Raw genomic sequence first — 26,860 nt, 5'->3', positions numbered from 1 at the left:
TCCATATAATTTATACGTGTAACTCCAAAATGTAAATGTGATAGTCCAAGGTCAAAATGGCCTATACAGTCCAAAGAAATATATATATGCAATGTATTTCCTTTATTGGAGTTGGTCAAAAGTTCTTTGTGGAAAAGACCAGATGACTGTAGAGGAATGGAAGATGTTGTGATCTTCTCAGGTATGGAACTCAGATGTTCTTAATAAGCAGTTGGAACCTCATCAGCAATCCACAATGGTATCCAAATAAACAAGTATAAAGATGGGTACTCTTACCGGAAAGTGTGGACATACACGTCAGCGACGGTATGTCAAACACGCATGTACGAGCTCCTAGGCAGCCGTGATGTCAATGGGGAAGCTGTTTGATGTGCCAGCCTTTAATCCGCCAGGACGGGTCCAATCCAATGAGAGGAGACAGCTCGTGCAGGTGTGGTTCTCAGATGAAAGAGTGTAGTATGCAGGCCAAACGTAGAAACCATGTAAGGGAAAACGTACTCACATAGTGCGGTTAATCCCAAAACAAGCCTTTATTAGGCATAGAAAATAAAAGCCAAAATAAACAAAAAACAGGATAAAAATATATAAAATAGATAAAAAAGTACAAGCCCAGTGAAAGACGAGTACAAGTGATCACAAGTAAAATATGGCGTAATGAGCAAGTAGCGTATGAGCTATGTACCCGACATGTTTCGAGCGGCAGAGCTCTTCAACTTGGGCACTTGTATGGGTTATGCCCCAGTTGAAGAGCTCTGCCGCTCGAAACATGTCGGGTACATAGCTCATACGCTACTTGCTCATTACGCCATATTTTACTTGTGATCACTTGTACTCGTCTTTCACTGGGCTTGTACTTTTTTATCTATTTTATATATTTTTATCCAGTTTTTTGTTTATTTTGGCTTTTATTTTCTATGCCTAATAAAGGCTTGTTTTGGGATTAACCGCACTATGTGAGTATGTTTTCCCTTACATGGTTTCTACGTTTGGCCTGCATACTACACTCTTTCATCTGAGAACCACACCTGCACGAGCTGTCTCCTCTCATTGGATTGGACCCGTCCTGGCGGATTAAAGGCTGGCACATCAAACAGCTTCCCCATTGACATCACGGCTGCCTAGGAGCTCGTACATGCGTGTTTGACATACCGTCGCTGACGTGTATGTCCACACTTTCCGGTAAGAGTACCCATCTTTATACTTGTTTATTTGGATACCATTGTGGATTGCTGATGAGGTTCCAACTGCTTATTAAGAACATCTGAGTTCCATACCTGAGAAGATCACAACATCTTCCATTCCTCTACAGTCATCTGGTCTTTTCCACAAAGAACTTTTGACCAACTCCAATAAAGGAAATACATTGCATATATATATTTCTTTGGACTGTATAGGCCATTTTGACCTTGGACTATCACATTTACATTTTGGAGTTACACGTATAAATTATATGGACTTCATTTGAGGTTCTCATTATCATTTATTTTTGTGTCCTCTCACCTATCACGGTGTGTTTATATTACACATTATCCAGCTAGATCTCACTTTCTAGCTGTCTTTCAGGTTATTTACCTGTCACATTACTTGGGGGTGTGTCCCCCTCTTTTTTCTTTTTTAAATTTCTTTGATTTTTCACTGAATTTTGATTATTTACCATATTTTTTGATTCATTTCACTGAATACTCAGCGCTGCACTTTTTCTTTTTTATTCTTTGTACACAATATTGTCTTTTGTTGGTGCTAGCTGCTACTGGTTTACAATATTTACAGTTAGCGCAACTTTTTTTCCTCATTGGGTTTTTTTTTTTGCCGAGGAAACCGGTCGTGTGTACACTTTTCGCCGAGGAAACCGGTCGTGTGTACACTTTTTGCCGAGGAAACCGGTCGTGTGTACACTTTTCGCCGAGGAAACGGGAATGGGAAAATTTGGCTCACCGAGATCCTCGGCGGCTTCACAAGGAACTCGACGAGCAAAACGATGTGTTTCGCCCGTCGAGTTCCTCAGACGTGTGTACGAGGCTTTAGTCTAATGCCTTGTACACACGACCGGTTTTGCCGTCAGGAAAACTGACGTGTTTTCCTTTGGCCGGGAAAACCTCATGTGTGTGTGCTCCTTAGCAGTTTTCCTGACAGGAAAACTGAGGATATAAAAATGAGAACATGTTCTCTTTTTTCTCACCGCGAATCTCAGCAGCTTTTTTTCCCACTGCTGTGGAGCATACACACGACCGTTTTTTGCGTCCAAAGCTCTCAGGTAGTTTTCCTGTCAGGAAAACCATCTGTGTGTACACGGGGAAAAGTGACCGAGCCGGTTCTTGGTTTTCCCCTCGGGTTTCCCGGTGTACTTTTGACCGCCGAGAAACCTGATCGTGTGTACAAGGCATATGAGTCAGAAAGTAGTGAAGCCAAGGACTGTTAAGCCTCGTACACACGATCAAATTTTCGGACGACCGTTTGCCCGTTTTTTGTTGCATGCTAGTCTCATGTCGAAAGTGAAGAGGTTACTCACCATACGGAAATTCTCGTATGACAGAATACAACAGAAGTGACATAATATATTAAAAAGTTTTGTATGCATTCTTTCGTTTCTGAGCATGCGTAGTCTTGCTCTTATGATTTTTTTTTTGTGCAAAAACCGTACTAATTAAACGAAAATCAGAAGTTGAGTTCACGTACGACAAACATTTTTTTAGTCTGCACATCCAGCTTTTGTCTGACAAAAAAACAGATTCGGCTGTTGAAACCACCATACTAACGATCCGAAAATCGACAGATCGTTTGTCGGACTAAATTTTACTTACGCTTTTCTTATCATGTGAACGGGCCTTTAGTCAGAATAGGTTTTCCAGTGCAACTAGTCTATGTATTACAGTGTTTCAGCATATGTTTCCTTTAAGTGCTAATATCGACCTATCGCTTTGGGAAGAGGATCTCTGCAAACCTTCCAGTGTTTAAATTCATTTGGAATAAATCAATATTTAAATGATCAGGAAAAACAAATTTCCCCTAAATTCCCCCACGCAGCTACATCTGCTCATTATGGTAATGTTGAAAGCACCAGCTATCTTCTAATGACAATTAGCAACTAGCAGGAGGTCCGTGCAACATGATGGAATAGATTGCCTAGACTATTTTTCCTTCCCTCCCAGGGACAAAAAGCCTTTCCTATCCACCAATTACATTTTTAGACTGGGAGGCAGTTTTAATCTAATTGCACAAGGAAATGTTATGTATATTCCTAGGCATTTTATATTGGATATCTGTAAATACAATCATTTCACCATGTTTCATCATTAAGGTGAAATCTCCTGTTCACAAACAAAGCAGCTATTTGTGTCCCACCTGGTTTATATGTATGTATCATCGTCACAACAAAATAGTAAGAACCGGGAATCAACTCCCTGGAGTAATGTGAGAAGTAGTCAGTGTACGACAAGTTCACGCTGAGGAAAAATACAGCCAGGTGTTTGTCAGTGGAAGCAACTGATAGGCAAACACAGGAGTCTGTGTTTTTATAGCCGTTGTTGAAGACCATTGAACTTACAAAGGCGTGTGAACTTCAAATGATAGTCAAACCTGTTTTGGACATTGCTGCTCTCAGATGAAGATTGGTTACCGTTAGAATGTAATGGAAGATTTTTTTTTTTCCATGTTTATATGAAAGAAAAAAAAAAAAAAACTTTCGAAATATGCCTGTTGGAGGATGATTCTAATATGGTAATATATTAGTTTTTGTTTATAATCTTAAAGGATCACTAACCATGTTTCCCAGTGGGGATGGTGTGTTGGTGTGCTGTGTTATTTTTTCACCACATATAATGTTTTGCTTTTAGGCCAAAAAATATAATTTTGGTCTCATCTGACGCTCTCCATCCAATCTGACAGAGCTTGCGCTATTTTGCAAAGAAGAATGAGCAAACAAATTACTCTAGATGTGCAAAGCTGGTAGAGACATCCCCGAAAAGACTTGCAGCTGTAATTGCAGCGAAAGGTGGTTCTTCAAAGTATTGACTCAAGAGGGCAGAATACGAACGCAAGCCACACTTTTCAGATATTTATTTGTAAAAAAAAAAAAATGTAATCCATTTTTCCTTTTCCTTACACTTTACAATTACGGTATGTGCCACTTTGTGTTTGTCTATCACATATAATCCCAATAAAATACATTTATGGGGGGGGTTTGGTTGGGATGGGGGCAGTCCCCCTGTCAGGCCCCGTACACACGTCTGAGAAACTCGACGAGCAAAACACATCGTTTTGCTCGTTGAGTTCCTTGTGAAGCCACCGAGGATCTCGGCGAGCCAAGTTTCCCCGTTGACTAACGAGGAAATAGAGAACATGTTCTCTATTTGGCCCGACGAGATCCTCGTCGGTTTCCTCGGCCGAAAGTGTACACACGACCGGGTTTCTCGGCAGAATACGGCTCCGATCGAGTTTCTGGCTGAATTCTGCCGAGAAACTTGGTCGTGTGTACGGGGCCTCATACTGTAATAGCTCAGCGGGGGAGATCATTGTACTAACATTACATAGTTAGTACATGATCTCCTCCTGAGCTCTTCGTTTTTTTTTTTTTGTTTAGCCTACTGGGTTGAATGAAAAATAACTAATAGTGTGTACAAGGCTTTAGCCAGTTTGGGCAATTAAAAAAAAGGTGTCTCTTGTCTACCGGAAGGCAACTGATTGGAGTGGGGATATCATCATCTTTACTCCAATCATGCAGTGGCCATAAAAACTGCTGGTGATATTGGGTATATTGGTGGAGATAACCACAGTTATGATCTTCATTGTTCCTGTGACTGTAGTATGCTTTCTGGGAACAGGGACATCAAGTTGGGGCAGACTGCCTTTCAGAGCCTGGAAAAAGCTATAGTATATCTGCCAAACAGTGCATCCAAAAACAAAACACAAATACCAGAAAACAGCTATTTCTATGGTTATTGCATTGTGTTTTTCTGTTTGGCAGTAGCTTTCCTTTTTCCAGACACGTCCAGCTGGTAAGTATCACACTTTATGCTGACACTGTCCAGTAATTCCCTTCTGAGAATTCATGTCAGACACAGGCCTAGACACTCCTAAATGGAATTCAAATCCATAGACTATTATAACTGATCCGCACAGCAGAGTCTGTATCATCATATAGCTATTCGCGTACCTGCATACATACATTCCTCATGTAAGCATAGCATCAGCAATAATTGAACTATCAGTCTTGTATATTTTCTATTTTATGGAGAACATTATTTTTATACTTAAAGGATACAAGGCTAACATATAAAAACGAATAAGTAGTATATTTGTTGTTTCCAGAAATAAAACAAAAAACCTACCTGAAAATGTTATGGTTTCTGGTACATAGTATATATATGTTTCCCTATATCATTGACATACAGTATTACTAGTGATGTTGTGGGTTTACAAGGTTTGTTTGTTGTTTGATGACACACAAAGTGGCTAATTTGCTAAGATTCCTGGGAAGTACTGGGCGCTCTACATTTAATAACGCCCAATTAAAGTCAATTAAGACTTCAACTGGGCGGACATGAAAATGGAAAGCGTGCTATTGCTGGTGAACATACCTGTCACATTGGCATATGCAGGAATTGTTGAAGTCAATGGGGCTCGAACCTGCAAAATCCAAAGTCCTCATTGAAGGATTGTATGCAAGTTATTGCCATAAAAAGTGTATGGGAACCTGGGTACTTCCCCCAGGGGACATGTATCAATACATGAAAAGTTTGTAAAATTATAGGCCCGGATTCTCAAACGAGTTACGCCGGCGTATCTCCAGATACGCCGTCGTAACTCTGAGTCCGAGCCATCGTATCTATGCGCCTGATTCTTAGAATTGGCTTCTTGCGGGTTAATTTGGAGCATGCGCACTGGGATACTTTCACGGACGACATGCGCCGTTCGTAAAAAGCGTCATTTACGCGGGGTCACATAAAATTTACATAACACACGCCCACATCTACCACATTTGAATTAGGCGGGCTTACGCTATGCCGCCGCAACTTTCGTTTGAGAATACGGCACTTGCCTGTAAAAGTTGCGGAGGCGTAACGTAAATAGGATACGTTACGCCAGCACAAAGATATGCCATTCTACGTGAATCCGGGCCATAGTTTTTAAAGAAGCAGTCATTTTAATAGTGCTTAAAATGAAACAATAAAAATGAAATATCCCTTTAAATATCATGCCTGGGGAGTTTCCTTAGTCTGCCTGTAAAGTGTGGTGTGTAGAACAGGCCGCAGCAATAATGACATTTCTAAGGCCCCGTACACACGACCGAACATGTCTGCTGAAACTGGTCCTCGGACCAGTTTCAGCAGACATGTACGGCCGATCGGACAGGATTCCAGCGTACATTTGCCCGCCAGACCGTTTTCGAGCGGACAAATGTTTCTAATCTTGCTTAGAAACATGCCCGCTGGAATCCTGTCCGTCGGACATGTTCGGTCGTCTGTACAGACTTACCGTACATGTCCGAGCGACCGCCATCCCTCGCATGCGTCGAATGACTTCGACACATGCGTGGAAGCATTGACCTTTCAGCGTTGCACACGCCGCCGCGTCATCGTCACGGCGACAGCGCGAACACGTCACCGCGCTGTCTGTTCGCGCGGATTCTCTCTCATTTCTGTATGATGGTGTGTACAGCCATCATACAGAAATCTCCGGGCGGGCATGTCCGCTGAAAACGGTCCGGCGGACCGTTTTCATCGTACATGTTTGCCCGTGTGTACGAGGCATAAAGGGAAAAATGTGATGTAAGCTTGTTTGAGGCTGTAATGCATTGTCGGCTTTTTGAAAAAAAATTGGTGTGGGGTCCCCCCCAAAATCCATACCAGTCCCTTATCTGAGTATGCAGTCTGAAGGTTTTTGACAAGTCCTTTATTATAAAATAGCTCTGAGCTGTCTTCTCTCCGAGCCGTCTTCTCCTGCCGCTCTCTCTCCGCTGCCGTCCCTCCCCTGCCATCTCTCCTCCTGCCGTCTTCCCCCACTGCTGTGTTCCCTCCTCATCGCTGGTTACCCACGAAATAAATAAAAAACGCTCTTTTTCTGTGGCTGTCTTCCTCCATTGTGTTGTCGCCCGCTGTGTGGCATCTCTTATCTAGCCATGGGGTATGGCCATCCAATGACGTCACCCGAAGAGCCCGCCCGTGTGTTTTTTATTAGTGAGTAACCGGCGGCGAGGAAGAACACTGCAGCGGGAAAATATGGCGGCAGGAGAGACAGCGGCAGGAGAAGATGGCGGCGGAAGAGACGGCCTGGGGAGAGACAGCGCCTGGAGAAGGTGGTGGCGAAAGAGACAGCTGTGGGAGAAGATGGCAATGGGAGAAACGGCACTTGGAGAGACAGCAGCAGGAGAAGATAGCAGCAGAAAAGACAACCCCCAGGAGAGACGGCTTGGGAAGAAGACAGCTCAGAGTTATTTTACAATAAAGAACTTGACCAAAAAGGGGTCGTGCTTTATTTTTACATTTTACTGCTTTTTTTCGGTGAATGGCTGAAACTTGCATTGGGCTACATAACTCTAATTTTCACTCTTTTTAACCCAGCGCTCATTTTGGTATTTACTATAACTCTTGGTAAAAAAGGCATGGGAGTTAAAATGAGAGTTGTCTGCAGGCCTGAGCATGCTCAGTTGTGCTGGCACCTAGTTGTAAAGAGATGGAGAATTTATCTCTTCTCAGACTTTTAAAGATATTGCAGTGTATATAATACTTAAAGCGGAGGTTCACCCTAAAAAACATCTATATACCATTACATCCAGCATACTTCCGCCATCTACAGTATGCTGTTTTTTTTTTTTGTTGCCGTACATACCGTTTTATCGTTATTTCCCCCCCGGCTTCCGGGTTCTGGCTCCCGTGGGAGTGGGCGTTCCTATTGAGAGGTTAGATGATTGACGTCTGGTGAAAAACTTCCCTTGGCGCATAAGGCGCATCACCAGTTTTCGGTAAATAGCCGACCTGCGAGTCGGCTCTATATGGCGCCTGCGCAGTCAGCTCTACACGGCAGGCGCAGGCGCGGTATAGAGCCGACTCGCAGGTCGGCTATTTACGGAAAACTGGTGAAGCGCCTTATGCTCCAAGGGAAGTTTTTCACCAGACGTCAATCATCTAACCTCTCAATAGGAACGCCCACTCCCGCGGGAGCCAGAACCCGGAAGCCGGGGGGAAAATAACAAAAAAACGGTATGTACGGCAAAATAAAAATAAAAAAAACAGCATACTGTAGATGGCGGAAGTATGCTGGATGTAATAGTATATAATTGTTTTAGGGTGAAATTTATCCAGCTGTCTTTACTCAACTAGTGCAACTCATAACATCAAAGTGAAAGATATAACACCAACATGTCAGAAAAAAAAACTGGCCCACAACTTTATCTTGCAGATCTGTTGACACTTCCTTGCCACCCATAGTTTTTTTTTTTTTAACAGTGAAAATTTATTGACAAAAATAAATCACGTTGTACATGAAGATAACAAAAATAATACAGTTTGTATTGTAACACACATAATTATACAGTTATATAGTTATTATAGACACCTAGTAAAACACCAAATAAGAAACAGCATACATCTCATTTAGAGCTATCCAGACATAAACACTGAGACATGAGCTACATTAAACCATATTCCATGACTAATTTAGTAGTAGACCAAGAGCCAGCACCCATTGGGGAGAAAGAATATAGCTCTAAAAAGGGGGGATCAGGGAGGGTATGTGAAGTGGGAAAAAGGGTCCGAAGGATGGAACGAGAGCAAGGAACACGCATGTGTGTGTGTAAACACACATCCCTGTTCTGACAATGGAGGAAAGACAGATCTGCTGTAATCTGTTGATTAGGAACAGCGATATGTCTCCTCCTCCAGTCAGTCCCATCCCCCCACAGTTAGAAACACACATGAGGGAACACATTTAACCCCTTTATCACCCGCTAGTGTTAACATCTTCCCTGCTAGTAATTAGTGCATTTTTATAGCACTGATCGCTGTATAAATGTCAATAGTCCCAAAAATTTGTCAAAAGTGTCTGATCTGTCCGCCACAATGTCGCAGTCCTGCTAAAAATCACAGATCAACGTCATTACTAGTAAAAATAATAATAATAATAATAATAATAATAATAATAAAAACACCATAATTCTATCATATCGGGCATGTTGAGTATCTTGCAGATCTCGCTTTTTGTTTTAAAAATCGGAAAAAGAAGATTTTTACTTTTATTTCTTTCTTTTCCAAAACAAATGAGAGCTGCAAAATACTCATCATGCCTCTTAGAAAATACCTTGGGGTGTCATATATACAGTATATATATATATATATATATTTTTCAGGTTTGGGTCTCTCAAAATGCTTATTAAAAAATGTTATACTCATTTTACTTTTATTTTACCATTGATTTGGGGGTATCAGATAAGTGAATTGGGCAGTTGATATTTCATTCACACTATAATACTATTAAATACAAATTTAAAAAGCTGTGTACTGCAGCTGCTGGCATATGAAAATGACTGTCTCCATAAACATAGCTAAACACTAATGTGCCTGGAGCATCACATGATAACAGAGCTCAATATGCACAACAAGTACCAGCAATAGCTCCTCAGCCAGCTGAGAGACTCTTTTAGCCCAGGTTCACACTGAGCCACGGGAATGAAGCCACGCGAGTTCAACTGAACTCGCACAATTTCACTCCCACATATCAGTCCCGATTTTGGCTGCGATTTTACATAGATCTGTGCGGATCCCTGCGTCACACTGATTAAGACGGTGTCATTGCTGGCAATTGCTGCAGATTTGTCAAATTGCATGTCAAATCGCAGCAATGTGAACCAGGGCTTAATCTGTTATTTTCTTCATGACTGGCCTATTAACGGTTTCACTGGTCTCTGTGTTTCCTTACATGTTTTCTTGACAGCCTCTTTGGTGCTTTACTTTACACCCACATGCGTAAGTTGTCAGTGTTTTTTATCTTCCATTTCTTATTTATTTCACTTTTGTGGAATGATTTGGGACTAATTTCTTTCCTTCAACGTGATGTATTTCCACAAATATTTCCCAGAGGCATTCAACCTTATCAGTCAATAGCTTTACTTGCACTCTCAGAGCCCTGCTCTGAGTATCAATTACTTTTTATTGTAAAGGAGTAGATCAGCCTTGTCGCGTTCATGAGAAGGAAATTCATATTTCTGAACTATGTTCCAAAAAATTGCATTTGATGGGATAAAAAAAATATTAAGTATCATTTAAAGAAATATAATGTATGATCTGATCTTTATGGAGTATTTCTTTGAATCTCTCTGTAATTGAAATATATTTGACACTGAAAAATAATAAAAATATAAGCAATAATTTTTTTCTTGTTCAAAATGTATTTTTTTTTACAATGTAATAACTACATTTGACAATAAACTGAGAATTTAAAAGTGACATACATATCTTGGGATTTAGAAAACAGAATAAAGACGAAAAATAGTATCGCTAGTACCTGACAGTTTAACAGCGATAGCAAAAAAAAGATAATACAGAAGAGCAATGATTACCCAGAAATCACTATGAAGGCATGGGGCAACCCCTAAGGAGCAGCAAGTAAACTGGGATCCCCAACCCTGCACAGCCAGGCACCCCAAATCTTCACAGGCCCACATGAGTAAGAGAACAGTCTGTGACTTTGTTTTTCTTTGTTTTATTGGATAGAAATGGGAGATTATGGGATGCCCATTTAACTTCAACAACAAACTACAGTGACAACTCTTCCTATATACAGTCTCTATATACAGCTCGATGTACAGATCCACTTCTTCCTCCAGCACTCACTTGCTTGCAGAAGCCAACTGGAACACTGTAAATATCTGACAGTCACTCAGTCAGATTAAAGCAATGGCCCATTACACGAAGGAACTCAAGGCCCCTTGGTTGTGTAGCATAATTTCAGTGTCCAGCTTGCATCACTCCTGTGGCGACTGATCCCAGCACCACTTATTCAGGCATTGCCAACCCGCCAGGCCGCAGCTGCCCCTTTCCCAGCCCTCCAGGCTAACTTCTCCCCACAGTCCTCTAGACTGAAACTCACGAGCCTACCCAGCTGACTCTCAGGAGACTCTCAGGAGATCTCCCAGACATGCTGACATGCTCCTGCTGTACTCTCTCCTTTCTTCCATGCCTCCAGGAAGGGCTTCCATTAAACTGCCCCTCCCTGGCATGACCCATGCATATTTATGAGGTGACTCTGCCACCTGTCAGCCCATTTGCTGGGGATTGGCTAAGGCCCTTATAAATATTCCAAGCAGCTCCTCCTAATCTCCACCCACTATGTCTAGAACATTCTCCAATGTCCCAATACAGGGGGAGGTACCAGAGAAGCTGCTAGGATGAGTCATCTAGCACTGAGTCACTGAACCCTGACCCAGATTCCCAGCTCAGGCTTGGCCCTGAGCAAAACATAAATTTTCCTACACTAACAACAAACCTATCTACATCTAACACATGCTAGAGGGTGCTACATAGGGATGCAATGAAGGAGCAATACTGTTTTAAAGCGAACTCTGGGTATTATTTAAATTGCATACTTACATTTGTTCGTCTTTAATAAAAGCAAATATACCTTATATGTTATAAGATACAACCTATATGTTATAAAATATAGGATAAACGTGAATAATTATTTAAAACCTTGGAGAATAAAATAATGGCAGTTGGAAATTTTTATGGCACATAATATTTTGCATCTATTTATCAAACGCATATTTTTTTTTTTTTTTAGGGGGGGGGGATAAATACACTTAAGTAAATTTTAGTGCAAATAAACACAACATGACAGTCAATATTTTTTGGAAAATATAACAAATGAGATTGCATTGATTAAATAGATACCAAACATGTCAAGCTTTAAAATTGTGTGCACCTGCGAAATCCCAAAAAATGATCGTACCCAAAACTCTTTATAGGTGATGCTTTATAAGCATTTGCAGGTTAGCATCAACCGAGAAAGGAAGGAACACTGCTCACCGACCCAGTGCATGAATATGCAAATGAGTTTGGCCTTAGCCAGTGCCGCTCCAGCCATGCCCCCCTGACATGTTTCGCCTTGCACACCGTCGCTTGATCACAGAAATGCAGACCTTTGTGCTCAAGCCCAGGGCAAAATATGTCAGGAGGGCATGGCTAGAGCAACACTGGCTGAGGCCACACTCATTTACATATTCATGCAATGGGTCGGTGAGTGGTGTTCCTTCCTTTCTTCCTTTTCTTGATGCTTCTACACCCCTGAATGGTGCATAGGCACCTGCTCATTTTACTACAACCAGCGAGGAGATCTTTGTCTCCGCTTACAGCAGCATTGCAAGTTATACCTGGATCACTTTACAGGTTTGCAGTTTAGAGTTAACCATGAATGATGGCCTCAGATGGTTCTCACTCTGCGTTTTCATTTAAATGTTCACAGGGGTGCTTTTACATTTTTTTAATTTCATTTTTAATTACATTTTTTTTTTTTTCTTCATTTAACTTCTAACTTAACTAACAAGTCCCCTATGTGATAGCTTTGGGCAAGTGACAGGTCCTCGTTATGGAGAAATCTGGGGGCTATTAGACCCCAAATGTCCCCCCTGCCCTTCACTGCTCCACAAATGGTTCTTGAATAGCTGCATCCTCGGCTATAGTAGTTGGGGAATGACAGCTATGAATTTGGAAGTGAAACAATACACGTTGTTTCTGGGTTTATTAGTTAAAGGGGAATCATCCATTCCTGATCACCTTCTGCTCTTAAATCTCAGGCAGTTTAATGCGGTCCTGGGCTAGCCAGAGAAACGGGAGAGCCAAGGTGCCAGCAGAGGGTGGGGGGAGTTCTAGAGCATATTTTTACCTGAAAGCCCTTCTCTAGCTCTAAAAATCAACACCAAGCTCAAAAGCTTGCTTTGAACCTTTGAATACTATAAAGTTTATAAACATACTTCGGTAGACAATGGGTTAAGCCCAATAAAATCCCCAAAACAATCGATTTCCTTGAAAAATAAGCAAGGAGCATTTTTCTTAGAAAAAAGAACATAGAAGAAAGAAGCTATAGACTTGGATGTGTATTAAAGACTATAAAATGTCATAGCACATAACATACATAGAAGTCTGCTAAAGCAACAAAAGATAATCCTCATTCAAATAAAACGCTGGTTATATTTACAGCAGGGTCTGAAGCTGGCTTTAGGTGATAGATGGCCAGTCTCGGGAAAGGCACAGAGCTCGGTTGCTGGGTTATCAATGAGAATCCAACAACAAGAAGCAAAACCGTTGCTCTCGGCAAGCCTAGGTGCTGTATAACCTTTTAGAGATTCGCATGGCTTGTAGGTAACATGACAACTGCTGCAAAAAGAGCTCCGCATTATTAATTGCAATTTGGTTTTAGGTAATATTATTTATGATTCTGACACTAAAGGATTGTGCAAATCTAGTAAATAAATGATGGTCTGACCTTAAACAATTTCAAATAATCTTCTGTTGGGTATACCTTAATTTTAGGAAATTAACTTGGTTGAAGCTGCAGTAAATGTAAAGGCCCATACACACGTTCTGACTTTTTGGCAACAAACTTCAAAATGAGCAGGTTTTCAAAACAATCCGACTGTGTGTACGCTCTTTTAGACAAACTTTTTTGGTTTTCATCGGACAAATGTTCGCTTTGAAAAAGGACAAACTTTTTGGGAAAAAAAAAGTCCTACGGTGCAAAATCCTATCGTGTGTACAGAAGTCCATCGGATTTTAATCCAAAGTACAAACACGCATGCTCAGAACCAATGTTAAAATCAACCAACAATAGCAGAAGTTGACCAAAGGGTTAGCGGTAAAGAGCAGAAAAGAGCTGAAAAAACACGTGATTTTGGGAAAGTTTGTTGAAAAAGTCCTGCCGTGTGTATGCATACCAAGTTTGCGGCCAAAGCCCTTCAAACAAAAATCCACTGAACAGTTTGTTTGAAGTCTGACCGTGTGTATGAGGCTTTAGAACTGTACACTTAGGCCCCGTACACACGACCAAGTTTCTCGGCAGAATTCAGCCAGAAACTCGATTGGAGCTGTATTCTGCCGAGAAACCCGGCCGTGTGTACACTTTCGGCCGATGAAACCGACGAGGATCTCGTCGGGCCAAATAGAGAACATGTTCTCTATTTCCTCGTTAGTCAGCAGGGAAACTTGGCTCGCCGAGATCCTCGGCGGCTTCACAAGGAACTCGACGAGCAAAACGATGTGTTTTGCCCGTCGAGTTCCTCGGACGTGTGTACGGGGCCTGATACCACACTAAGGCCTTGTACTCACGACCGGATCTGTGCGCTGGAAACTGTCTGCCCGACAGTTTCCGGCGTACAAGGCTGATTTGTGTTTTGTTCCGCTGGCGTGTACACACCAGCGGACCAAATTCCCGTCGTACCGGAACGCGTGCACGTAAACTACGTACGACGTCACTATAAAGGGGAAGACCAAAGTTAATGGCGCCGCCCTCTGTTCCTCTTTTGCTAGTTACGTGTTTGCTCGTGTTAGTGAAGGTTTGGTTAGAGCTGATTCGCGCTTCTCGGTCTCCAGGCTTTGACAGCGTGTATTCACGGGTTCAGTGCGTGTGCTTGCGGTAACGTAGTTGTCATTCGGCTATAGGCAAGCAGGTTGTTTCTGCTTTAGCAGTTGCATCCTGTGCGCTCGTATCTGTTTGTCGCGCGTTTGTCGCAGGTAGTGCTGGATTTGCGAGTGCTTTCTGTTTCAGTGTGTTCTTGACTGACCAGCCGGCCGGTTTGAAGCCATGATGGAGCAGCAGCGTCAATTTTCGCGAGTTGGTGCTGTTTATGGGATGGCTGCTGGATATGTTCATTTGTCCAGTACTTTGGCCAGAAACAGGGGGCGGAGGCGTTTCTGGACCAAGAATTGGTTGCGCCAGCGTGACCAGTTCTCACATATGCCTCTGCTTAGGGAACTCCAGGAGAATAATCCTAATGACTTTAGGAATTTTCTCCGCATGACAGACCCCGTATTCAACCGTCTGCTGGATCTTCTGTCCCCCTATATCACGAGGCAGGACACTGTGATGCGCCAAGCCATCACGGCCGAGCAGAGGCTTATTGCCACGTTGCGGTACCTGGCGACTGGGAGGAGCCTGCAGGACCTCAAGTTCTCGACAGGCATCTCTCCGCAGGCGCTTGGGGTCATCATACCGGACACGTGTGCTGCCATCATCAAAGTTATGCATGAGGAGTATATTAAGGTAAGTTTCCTGGCTCTAATAATGTGGCCAACTAACTTTATTTTTATTTTCCCAGATATGCTGTGTGTTTAACTAACGTTAGCTTTTCTCCCTATGCATGTTGATATCAGCTTTACATGTTTTATTCTTGGCCTACCTGCATATTTGTCCCTTACCCAATATTAACCTGTCCAGCATGCTATCCTAGGGACAAACCCACCTTGCCATTTTTTCAAACAGGACTTTTTGGGGTTTTTCCCCCCCCCCCCCCCCCCTTCAAACTTTTATTGTCCCCATCAGAGGGCTGTGGAGTCTCTTAATGAAGTGGCCCTATATATTTCATTTTCCAAATTCTCCATGCACATTTTTCTAATGCAATTTTAATACTGTGAACTGTCACAAGGATGCTTGTAGGATGTATTTGTTACAAAGTACTAAATCTCTAATTTTGTTTGTCCCCACAGCTACCCTCCACACCACAGGAATGGCAGTCTGTGGCTTCCCAATTTGCCCAGCGGTGTGATTTTCCAAACTGCGGTGGAGCAATAGATGGGAAACACGTCCGCATTGTGCCCCCACCCCGCTCGGGGTCCTACTATTATAATTACAAGGGTTATCATAGTATTGTGTTGATGGCGGTGGTGTCGGCACAGTATGAGTTTCTATATGTGGACGTGGGGAAGAATGGCCGGATGTCTGATGGGGGAGTGTTCGCACGGACTGATTTCTATGATCGTCTCCAAGCTGGTGGTCTGGCATTGCCACCAGATGAAGATAATGTGGAAGGACTTCCGTTTGTGTTCCTAGCGGACGAGGCTTTCGGGCTTGGTCCTCACCTCATGCGGCCTTTTCCCCAGAGGACCCTCACCTCAGAGAGGAGTGTGTTTAATTTTCGGTTGGCCAGGGCTCGGAGGGTAGTCGAGAATGCCTTTGGGATACTCACCAACCGGTTCCGCCTGTTCAGGACATCGATACATCTGGCGGAATATAAATTGGACACCGTTGTATTTGCCTGCTGCATTTTGCACAACTTTTTACGCAGGCACTCCCAGACGTACCTACCCGACATCGGTTCTGAGGCAAGACTACCCTCAGATCCCCTTCCCGGGCTGGACACTGGTCGCGCTGGCTTGGCCCCCCAATCAGCTCGTGAGGTACGCGACAAATATGTTGAGTACTTCATGGGTCGGGGGGCCATTGCTATGCCAGATCATATTTCTTTCTAATTCGGCCCCCAAAGAAAGGAATATTCTAAAAAATAATAAATAATTAGACCATTGGACTTTATACAGTTGTTTGTCATTAATGCTTTTTCTCTTTTTCTGTCTTCCTGGTTCTCTAACTAACTTCTTCAATTGTAATGCATAATTGATTTCTCCACTTTTAGTAACTAACCACATTTTGCACAGTATTCACTCATCTACAAACAGGGTATTGAGTCTAGAAATAAGAAGCAACTCCATTTGTAAATGTTGAGGTCAATTTTTTTTTATTTTTGCTTGTTCATGACCCCAAAAAAATTTTTTGATTTTTTTCATTACTCCCTGCTTTTGTACTTAGGAGTCTTCAAAATTTTTTAAAAAATTTTTTTTTTTTTCAGGTAATTCAACCAAAAATATTATGCAGATTATACATTTATTAACAAGTTCACTTTTTTTTTCCTCAAATATAGTTAGATTTATTGTTTACATATATATATATATATATAGATTATATTTGGTGGGGTGTTTACCGCCTTAAATTTATTTTTGGCCATATTTTTTAGGCACAAAAAACAATAATTTTGTAACCATTTTTCTTGTTTTTGGTGTGTTTTTCTAAAACAAAATTTTTGGGTGAGAATTTGGAGTCAAATCTCTACTTCACTAAATTCAGTGATTAGAGAGATTTATAATTCTATATATATATTGAAAATAATTTTTGGCGTTGTTTATTCTTTATGGTCTAAACTTTATAGTATCCCAAAATGTTCAACATGGTCAAAAAGTAACAAAATCAAATTCAAAAAATATAAAAACTCACAACAGCAGTCAGTCATGGTGTGCTTTCACACTGGAACACGCCAAAATTGGAAGATACACACATTCAGTGCAAACTCGCCAAATGTCATTGGTTCAACAGACAAATGGCCACATGTGCTATCTGACATCATGGGTGATCAATGTCTGTGTTTTGTGGGAGCAAACCCTTCCTCTCAACTACTTGAGGATGGAGGAGGGGGTTGGACCCACAAAGCACAGACATTAGATATTCTGTGATGGCAGATAGCACATGTTGGCACACTGTGTGTGTATCTTCAAATTTTGGCGTATTCATTATTCAAACTGTTAAAATGTTTGTGGGGGCGGGGGATGGGCGGGGGGTGTTTCAGTCTTTGACACGGCCCATCATGTCAATAATGTTCTTAAAATTTGCTTCGATTACCATCATTCTTTGCCGCATATTGTCCATTTCCGTGCTGCATTCCAAAAGGACATTTGTTACATTCTGTTCCATGAGAAACATCCTTTCACGCATATTGTGCATTTCAGTGCTGCACTCCATTACCTGCTGAATAATTATAGCAGCACTTGCACGTGAAAATCTTGGCACACCATCCTCCTCCCCTAAACCAACAAAAAAAAAATGGCATTTACAATATTATTTTTCAATGAGGCCTATCTACATATGTTTTTTGGAATCAAGCTAGGGTGACACTGACCTGATGGGCTTCTCCTTTCCACCTCTTCGACATCTTCTATCACTCCTCCTTCTTCCACCACCTCCCCATCATCTTCAATCACTCCTCCTTCTTCCACCACTTCCCCATCATCTTGGACTCCTCCTTCATCCATCAATCCACCTTCTTTCAATTCGCCAAATTGTTCTTCCGCCACTTGCCCTTCATCTGCTATGACTTCTAAGTCCAAAATTACTTCTTCCTCCTCTCTTCCTTCCTCCTTTCTTCCTTCCTCCTCTCCTTCCACATCCTCCTCTCCTTCCACATCCTCCTCTCCTTCCACATCCTCCTCTCCTTCCACATCCTCTTCTCCTTCCACATCCTCCTCCTCCTCCACATGTTGAGATGGCAGATTTTGGCCTTGTCTGGCCCTCTCTGCCTCCTCCAAATGCTGGCGACTTCTTTCCCCTGAAATAAACCAAAAAAAATGTAGACTCATCAGCACACAGATATTGGAGAGCATAAATCGCACACATTGCTTAGAAGATGCTTTCATTTAGTTACTTTTATCTTTCACCAAACCTACATTTTGCAATTACTTCTATATGGCAAGCTCTGATCCTGCCCCTTTTTAGCAAAGTGACACACATGGATGTCCCCCCTAAACTGTATTTCTGGGATACCCTACCAAAACCCATTTTTGATTTGGGGAGACACAGGTGCTCTGCATTGCAGATGTGAAAACATCTGCTTTATTACCACTGTTTTTAGAATGAATCCTGTTTGCCTTTCCCATTCTCCTTCTTTTTTTTTATAGAACTAGCTTTTACACAATGTTTACAAACAAAGTTTTTGGCCAGTGAGCCATGTCCAGGTGTGTTGTTCCTGGAATAACCGAGCCTTTCTGATAAACTATGTGATGTTACGTTGTTTACTAAGAACACTGTTTGTAAATATGTAGTTATTTATGTTCTAAAAAATAAATAACAACATGTCTTTAAAATTACAAGCAGGCCAAGGAGGCAGATGGTGAAATATACATGGCAACACATTATTGCAGACAATCACCACCCCCCCCCCCCCCAAACCCAATATATATTTACTTACTTTTACGCAGAATTTTAAGTATTTTCTTCATCTGATGTGGCTCCCTCAATTTTAAGTCTGACCATCGTTTCCTCAGCTGTTCCTTGGACCTGGTGATCCCAAACATCCTCTGCATTCTCCTCGCCACCTTGTCCATAATATGTGCCTTTCGGCGGTTAGGGGTCTTGTATGGCCCTAATTCACCATCATAGTCCTTTTTTCGCATGATGTAAACTAACTCCACCATTTCCTGGAACCGCATATTAGTGGCTTTATATCTTCTTTTCCTTGATCGGGACGTCCCTGCCTCTGTCCCTTCACTTGTGGCATGAGAGCATCGTGCCCGCTCGTGTGACATCGCCATCTTTCCTTTCCCACAGAGATTATGGGCGTGGAAAAGATGAATTCTTACGCCATGGGCGGAGAAGAGGGCGGCGTTTAATACATACGCGGAGTGTAGAGAATGCAAACAACGTGTTTACGTCCGTTACGCGGAGAATCTTCGAGCGCATCCAGAACATACACAGTTAACGCCATATTTCCTAAAATCATTGATTAGGGGCCTCGCAAAGGTGACGAGGGCGGGGTTTCATAAATACGCGGAGTGTTAAAAAGGTTTACGCCGTGATTACGCATCTTACGCGGTAATTAGGCGAGCGTGAGAAACGAGGAGCGAGAGACAGGAAGGTAAGGAATTTAAAAATGTGATCAGCAGAGGCCTTGAAAATGTAGACACATGGGATGGGGGTTTGGGCTGTTGGTTGCACCCTTTTTAAGCTATTCTGTCTATGGGGTACCACAATGTTATTTTGGTATCCAAATGCTTTTGGACACCTCACAAAATAGAGATGTGAACAATGCTGTACCTCATTGACAAGTTTTTGAATGGTGTATTCAGATCAGGCAAAGTATTGTTCAAGTGTTGGTTGTACAGAGGTCATTAGGAAGTGTCTTTTATGTCATCCATTGTCAGGGGTATGAGATTTACACATGAAAGAGTGCCTAGATGAAAACTGTCATTTGTAAGCATTGTTTAATTTAATATATTTAAAATATTTACTGCAATGTGAACAATGGCTCTGCATCTAGCAAATCAATGTTTGGTACAAGCAATGCGGCCGAGCTGCCAATCATTGTTTAAACAAGAGAGACTGTGTTTGGAATTAGATATAGGTAATAAATTTGAAGACACATATTAGATCAAGGTCAACGCTGATCCTTTTGAATATTTATTTTTCTGTGGTTTATGTTTTTGTAATCTAGACTCAAAAAGAAATATAATTTTTCAAAAATTGCAATGGACCTCCTACAAAGCAAGGAATCTATAGAGGCCTTACTTCAAAAATACCAGGACACGCCCATCCTGTGGAATTCAAAACACTCGTTATATTGCAATAAAGAGGTACGAGCGGCAGCACTAGAAGAGCTAGCAAATTATATGCAAACTTGGGTGCCAGGATGCACTGCCAACATGGTGAAGGATAAACTTGCCAACCTCAGAAGCACATACAGGAGAGCATACAAAGCTAATAAAATCAAAAAATCGGGAGCAGCAGCAAGACAAGCAAAGGAACCCAAACTGTGGTATTATAAACAGATGGCTTTTTTGCGGGACGAAATGGAAGGCAGGAAAACGATGTCCAGTCTTTCTTCCAACCTTTCCTCCATGCTACCTTCCAGCGGACATTCCCCAGATGACCACAGCCCTGCAGAGTCGGAGGAAGAGGGCCTGGCTGACAGAGATGCAGATCTGCCACCCTTCGATGAGGAGGTATAGTAGTTTCCTCTATATTTATGGCCTAAATAATTCTTGGTGGATTAATGATTAGATATTGAAAAAAAAAAACCAAGCTGGAAAAAAACAAACAAAAAGGTGTACAGACAAATAGGTGTCAGGGATGACAACTGCAGGGGTCAGAAGTAGAGTGTATTCAAGTAATAATGAACAGAAAATACTGAACGAAAAACATGAAAATGAGTGTGGTTTTATTTAGCGAAATTGTAAAAAAATTCCTTTTTTTTACACACAGGAAGAAGAGATCAGCCAGGAGGTGGCAGATCCTCAGGTGTCTGTCAGCCAGGAGGAGGCCGGGGTCAGTGGCAGCCAGGAGGAGGCCGGGGTCAGTGGCAGCCAGGAGGAGGCCGGGGTCAGTGGCAGCCAGGAGGAGGCCGGGGTCAGTGGCAGCCAGGAGGAGGCTGGGCCCAGTGGCCTGCAGCAGGTCCACCCGGCCAGGAGAACCACCACCAGCCAGTCTTCTCCCCCCCAGGTGAGGCCATCAGGCCGAAGGAGGCAGTTGAGGCCTGTGGAGGAGGCAAGCCTCCGCATGATCCAGGAGGCAAGCGCCATCATGAGGGCCCCCCTCAACCCCACAGAGGCCTTCAGTGCCTCATTGGCCCATGATTTAAATGAAGGGGAGGAGGACCAGAGAAGACTGGCAAAGGCCCTGATGAACCAGGTACTTTGGTGGATGCAGAGGGGCCTGCTGACCCCAGACACTGGGCTATGTGACCCGGCCCGGCTTGCGGAACACCATCCTCCTGCTGCCACATCAACCCCACCTGCAAGACCCCGTGTTCGATCCGCTGGAAGGCTGCCTGGAGGGAAGGCTGGAAAGAGGAGGAAACGTTGATTTTCTGCCTTCCATTTCCTTCCACATAAAGGACATCTTGTTTGTACTACCACAGTTTGGGTTCCTTTGTTTGTGTGCTGCTGCTTAATATTTTTGTGTTTGGCTCCTGAGGCTTGGAAGTTTATCCTTCACCATGTTGGAAATGCAAGTTTGCATATAGTTTGCTATCTATTCTAGTGCTGCCGTTCTTTTTATTTTTTTGTGATGACATTTGCCAGAATAAAAGGCCTTTTGCTTTCATTTGAAAACATGTCTATTGTTTGATATACTGTGGGGATTATTAGGCAGCAAACCTTTAATAAATATACAATGGGTAATTTACAAAGGACACACTCCTTGGGGGGGGGGGGGGACATTTGGTGTGCCAACATGGTTTAATATTCTCTAATGAAACACCAAAAAAAAAAAAAAAAAAATTAAAAATACATGTAAAAAAAAAATAGTTTAAATGGTGACATAACTAGAAACAAAAAAAGAAATTAAAAAAATGCACATTCCTTTACAAAAATGAATACTCTAAATTATGGAGGACCACCAACCAAAACACACGTCTGGCATAGAAAACATTATTAAAGGATTACATCACAAGCAAGAAATGTGACATTTCAGTATGGGACAACTCTATTGAAATTGCATCAGCAAGAGAACGGGGTTATTCTAGCAAGAGAAGAATTAATCAAACGAGGCTTTAAAATGTGGTTTAGTGCGCCTTTTTAAGACATTGTTCTCTTGCTAGAATAAAAGGTTTCTAATGACGAATGTGCCATATCCCAAAGAAACGCGAGTTTTACCTGAACGAGCGCTCCCGTCTCCTCATTTGGACTGAGCATGCGCGGGGTTTTTGTACGCTGCTTTTGTGTACAGACGACCGAACATGTCTGACGGACACGATTCCAGCAGACTGTTTTAAAGCAAGACCAGGAAACAGTTGTTCGTTGGAAAACGGTCTGGCCGACGATTGTTTGCTGGAATTCTGTACGTTACTGCCTACACACGAACGAACATGTCCGCTGAAACTGGTCCGCGGACCAGTTTCAGCAGACATGTTTGGTCGTGAGTACGAGGCCTCAGACATGTACATAATAAAAATCCATGTAAGCAATCCCCTATTCTAATATGCGTGTACAAGATTGTTTTAAAGGACAACCCCGAACAAAGCAAATTTTACAATTGAAATCCATAAATGCAAACATACTGTATACAGTTAGGTAGATTCACAAAGAGTTAGGCCAGCTTATCTACAGATAAGCCGACCTAACTCTGAATCTAAGCCGACCTATGTTTAAGTGTATTCTCTAACAGAGATACACTTAAACATATCTAACATAGGACGGCTTGCGCCGTCCTATCTTAGATTGCAATGTTCTGGCTTACTGCTAGGTGGCGCTTACATTGCGGCCGGCCTAGATAATGTAAATGAGGGGATACGACGATTCACGACGATTCACGAGCGTACGCCGGGCCTACACCGTCACATTACGTTGTTTCCGTACGCGATAGGCCGCCTAAAGTTATTCCACCTATGAGGTGGAATAACAATGTTAAGTATGGCCGCCGTTCCCGCCGCGAGGTTCGAATTTTTTACGTCGTTTGTGCAAGTCGTCCGCGAATCGGGATTTACGTTGTTTACGTACGCGTCGATATCAATAGGCCCGTACGGCCTACTTAGCCGCAATGCGCACTGGGAAATGTAGTCGCCCGGCGCATGCGCAGTGTAAAAAACGTCAAAAAACGTGAGGTCAAGCCTCATTTCAATACTACACGCCCCCCTCCCAGTCATTTGAATTAGGCGCGCTTACGCCCGCTCGTTTTAGGCTACGCCGCCGAAAATTTGAAGGTAAGTGGTTTGAGAATCACTACTAACCTAAATAATTTACGGCGGTGTAGCCTAAAAAGAGTAGGCTAGGCCGTCCTAATTTTAGGCGCCCTTACGTGAATCTACCTAAGTATGTTTTACCTACCATAAGATGTGTTATTCTGTTTGACAAGTACACCGAAGTCCTGATTAAGGGATTTATTTGTCTGGCTATCCATTTTAACTTCTCTAAGCCACATCAACCTTTCCAGTTCCACTTCATCAGAAATTAATTTAAAAGTTTAGATAAATTCCAAAAACGATTGCAAAGAACGGTCCTCTTGTTTTCCATTCAGGTTGATTTAAGGTAGAAAAAAAGGGCCAAGGATAAATCAAAGAAAAACTCCAAGCCAGTACTTACCAACCAGCTTGCTGACAATTGAATCAACCTGTCTAACAGTATGCGTTAAAAACAGGGGTTTAGTCTGCACACATTTGCAAATACATGAGTAAGCTACAGAGCCCTGCCAAGGCACCCTGGTATCTGTAGTCCTACCACCTACTCCACAACGAAAGCACATGCATTCTAATGGATAGATGGAGGGCAGATGGATTGAAGGAAGCACACCCCTTCTTAAAGGTACAGGGGCACACTGGACACCCAGCACATAGCACAATGGCTGCAAAGGTATTCGTGTGTTGCCTGACCAATCTAACAATAATACAAAAAAGGTGTTCACTGCCCCCCACCTAAAACTTATCATTGCAGCAAGCAGCATTGGAAGGCAACATATGGTAGAAAAAAAGGACCAAGGATAAATCCAAGGAAAACTCCAAGCTTACTTACCGACCAGCCCGCTAACAACCGAATCAACGTCTCTAACAGTATGGGTTTATTCTGCAAACGTTTGCAAATACATGCGTGAGCTACAGCCCCCCCCCCCCCAGAGCACCCTGTTTTTTTTATTTACTAAATGCAAATAGGTGGTTCGCTTTGCGAAGGAATTTTCCCTTGGCTTAGTGAATGTGATAAAACATTCACTTTTCAAAGAATACGCAGCGTTTTGTACATGATTGGATGATGGTTAACAGGGTTTACTGTACATCATTCACTAAGCTAAGGGGATACTTCCTTGCAAAGTGAACAGTCTATTTGCATTTGGATGAGAAGCTGTTCAGCCTCAAATTGTGTATCTGCTCACCTTGTGAACATTGAACATTCATTGAACATTTGGTGAAACCCTCACCTCATTCTTACTGAGCAGCTAACAATCAGGCTCAACACTGCTACGTGGGAAGGGGGCAGTGCTGTCATCCATCCATGACCTCCGACAGCATGAACAGTGGACTACACCAGTGGGAGGCAGCAGGGGACCCAAGCCTGGTGAGCATAACTTCTTTAAGGGGAAAGGTGAACTATCAGCAAACATTGTCATTTTACCCTGAATGGTTAAAGTGACATTCTTTCATGGCTGGTGAAAAGATTTTTGACACCCTAGGCGAAACCTAATTTTGCTGCTTCACCCCTGACTCCACCCCCTTTGCTCAGCCCATGTATACCCCACCTTTTAATGAAGCACCCATCAAATGCAGCCTCACCAGTGCCCATCAAATGCAGCCTCATCAGCGCCCATCAAATGTAGCCTCACCAGGGCCCATCAAAGGCAGCCTCACCAGCGCCCATCAAAGACAGCCTACCAGCGCCCATCAATGCAGCCCACCAGCACCCATCAATGCAGCCTACCAGTGCCCATCAATGAATGATAACCAATGTTTGATGAGTGGGAGAGTGAAGGGTACAGAAAGGGAGTTGTGTATAATACCTTACGCCGACGTAACTCTGAGTCCGAGCCGTCGTATCTATGCGGCTGATTCTTAGAATCAGTTACGCATAGATTTGTATTAGATCCGACCAGCATAAGTCTCTTACGCCGTCGTATCTTAACTGCATATTTACGCTGGCCGCTAGGGGCGTGTACGCTGATTTACGCCTAGAAATATGTAAATCAGCTAGATACGCAAATTCACAAACGTACGCCCGGGCGACGCAGTACAGATACACCGTTTACGTTAGGCTTTTCCCGGCGTAAAGTTACCCCTGCTATATGAGGTGTACCAATGTTAAGTATGGACGTCGTTCCCGTGTCGAATTTTGAAAATGTTACGTCGTTTGCATAAGTCGTTCGCGAATAGGGCTGGGCGTCATTTACGTTCACGTCGAAAGCATTGGCTTCTTGCGGGTTAATTTGGAGCATGCGCAATGGGATACTTTCACGGACGTCGCATGCGCCGTTCGTAAAAAGCGTAATTTACGTGGGGTCACATTAAATTTACATAACACACGCCCACATCTACCACATTTGAATTATGTGGGCTTACTCCGGCCTATTTACGCTACGCCGCCACAACTTTTGTTTGAGAATACGGCACTTGCCTGTAAAAGTTGCAGAGGCGTAACGTAAATAGAATACGTTACGCCCGCACAAAGATACGCGGTTCTACGTGAATCCGGGCCAAACTTTTTAAGGGTCATATCGGACAGGCAAATTAAATGGCAAGATTTGGCCAATTCCCCTGCCCAAACCTCTATCTGATAATCTGCATAATCTAACGCAGAGCACGGGAGAGATGGTGAATGGTGGAAGAAACATACTTGTGAGGTAAAGTTTCATACACTAAAGTACCATATATTTATTATTACCTTTTGCCATAGCTGTCATTAAATTTAATTTAAAAAAGGGACAGCCAGGCCTAAGGTGAGCAGCATAGGTTCTGAATTTGAAGGTATTAGCTTTTATTTTAGTTATTTTTTTAATCAGTATATACAGCTTTACATATTTTTATAATTATCTTTTTTTTTTTTCTTGTAAGCTTATCTCTACTCTGGTGAAACACAGAGGCAGGGCAACAATTCAAACTAGGTGACAGCATCAATCAAGAAACACAAGAACAAGACATAATAATTAACACATACAATAGTTGTAAAGCAAATCAATTAAGAGATTTGTCTTATTGAATCCATCAAAGAATAGTGTACAGTAAAATCAATAAAAAGCTATATGTGGATGATTTAATGACAACCAGCTAAGAAGACATTCGGAGGACTGCTAGAAAGCAGCAATATGGAAGAGTCAGATAAATACATTTGTAGCGCCTGGTTACTTTTCAGAACCGGTGCTAGTGTCAATTTAGAGGGGGTCAGAGAGTTAAGTGACTCTGACCATGTTAATCTGTTCAAATTTGAAGCCTCTGTCTCAGCTTTGGCTGTGCTGTGGGTTCATGCTGTCGTTTCTGGGGTGCTGATCACACCCCAGGCCGACAGGTGGCAGCAGTGGAGTCAAGGATTTGGGATGCTTTTTTCCAGCAGCCTATCGGGAGGAGGGTTTCCTTGCTGTGCATGCTGGGGAAGGGTATTTATGACGCCATTTTGAGGGGGTCTTCTTCACGTGTGGCGCCCGCATTCAG

Source organism: Rana temporaria, chromosome 2, assembly GCF_905171775.1.
Source record: "Rana temporaria chromosome 2, aRanTem1.1, whole genome shotgun sequence".
Taxonomy (NCBI): Eukaryota; Metazoa; Chordata; class Amphibia; order Anura; family Ranidae; genus Rana; species Rana temporaria.
Note: the sequence above shows the minus strand (reverse complement) of the source record.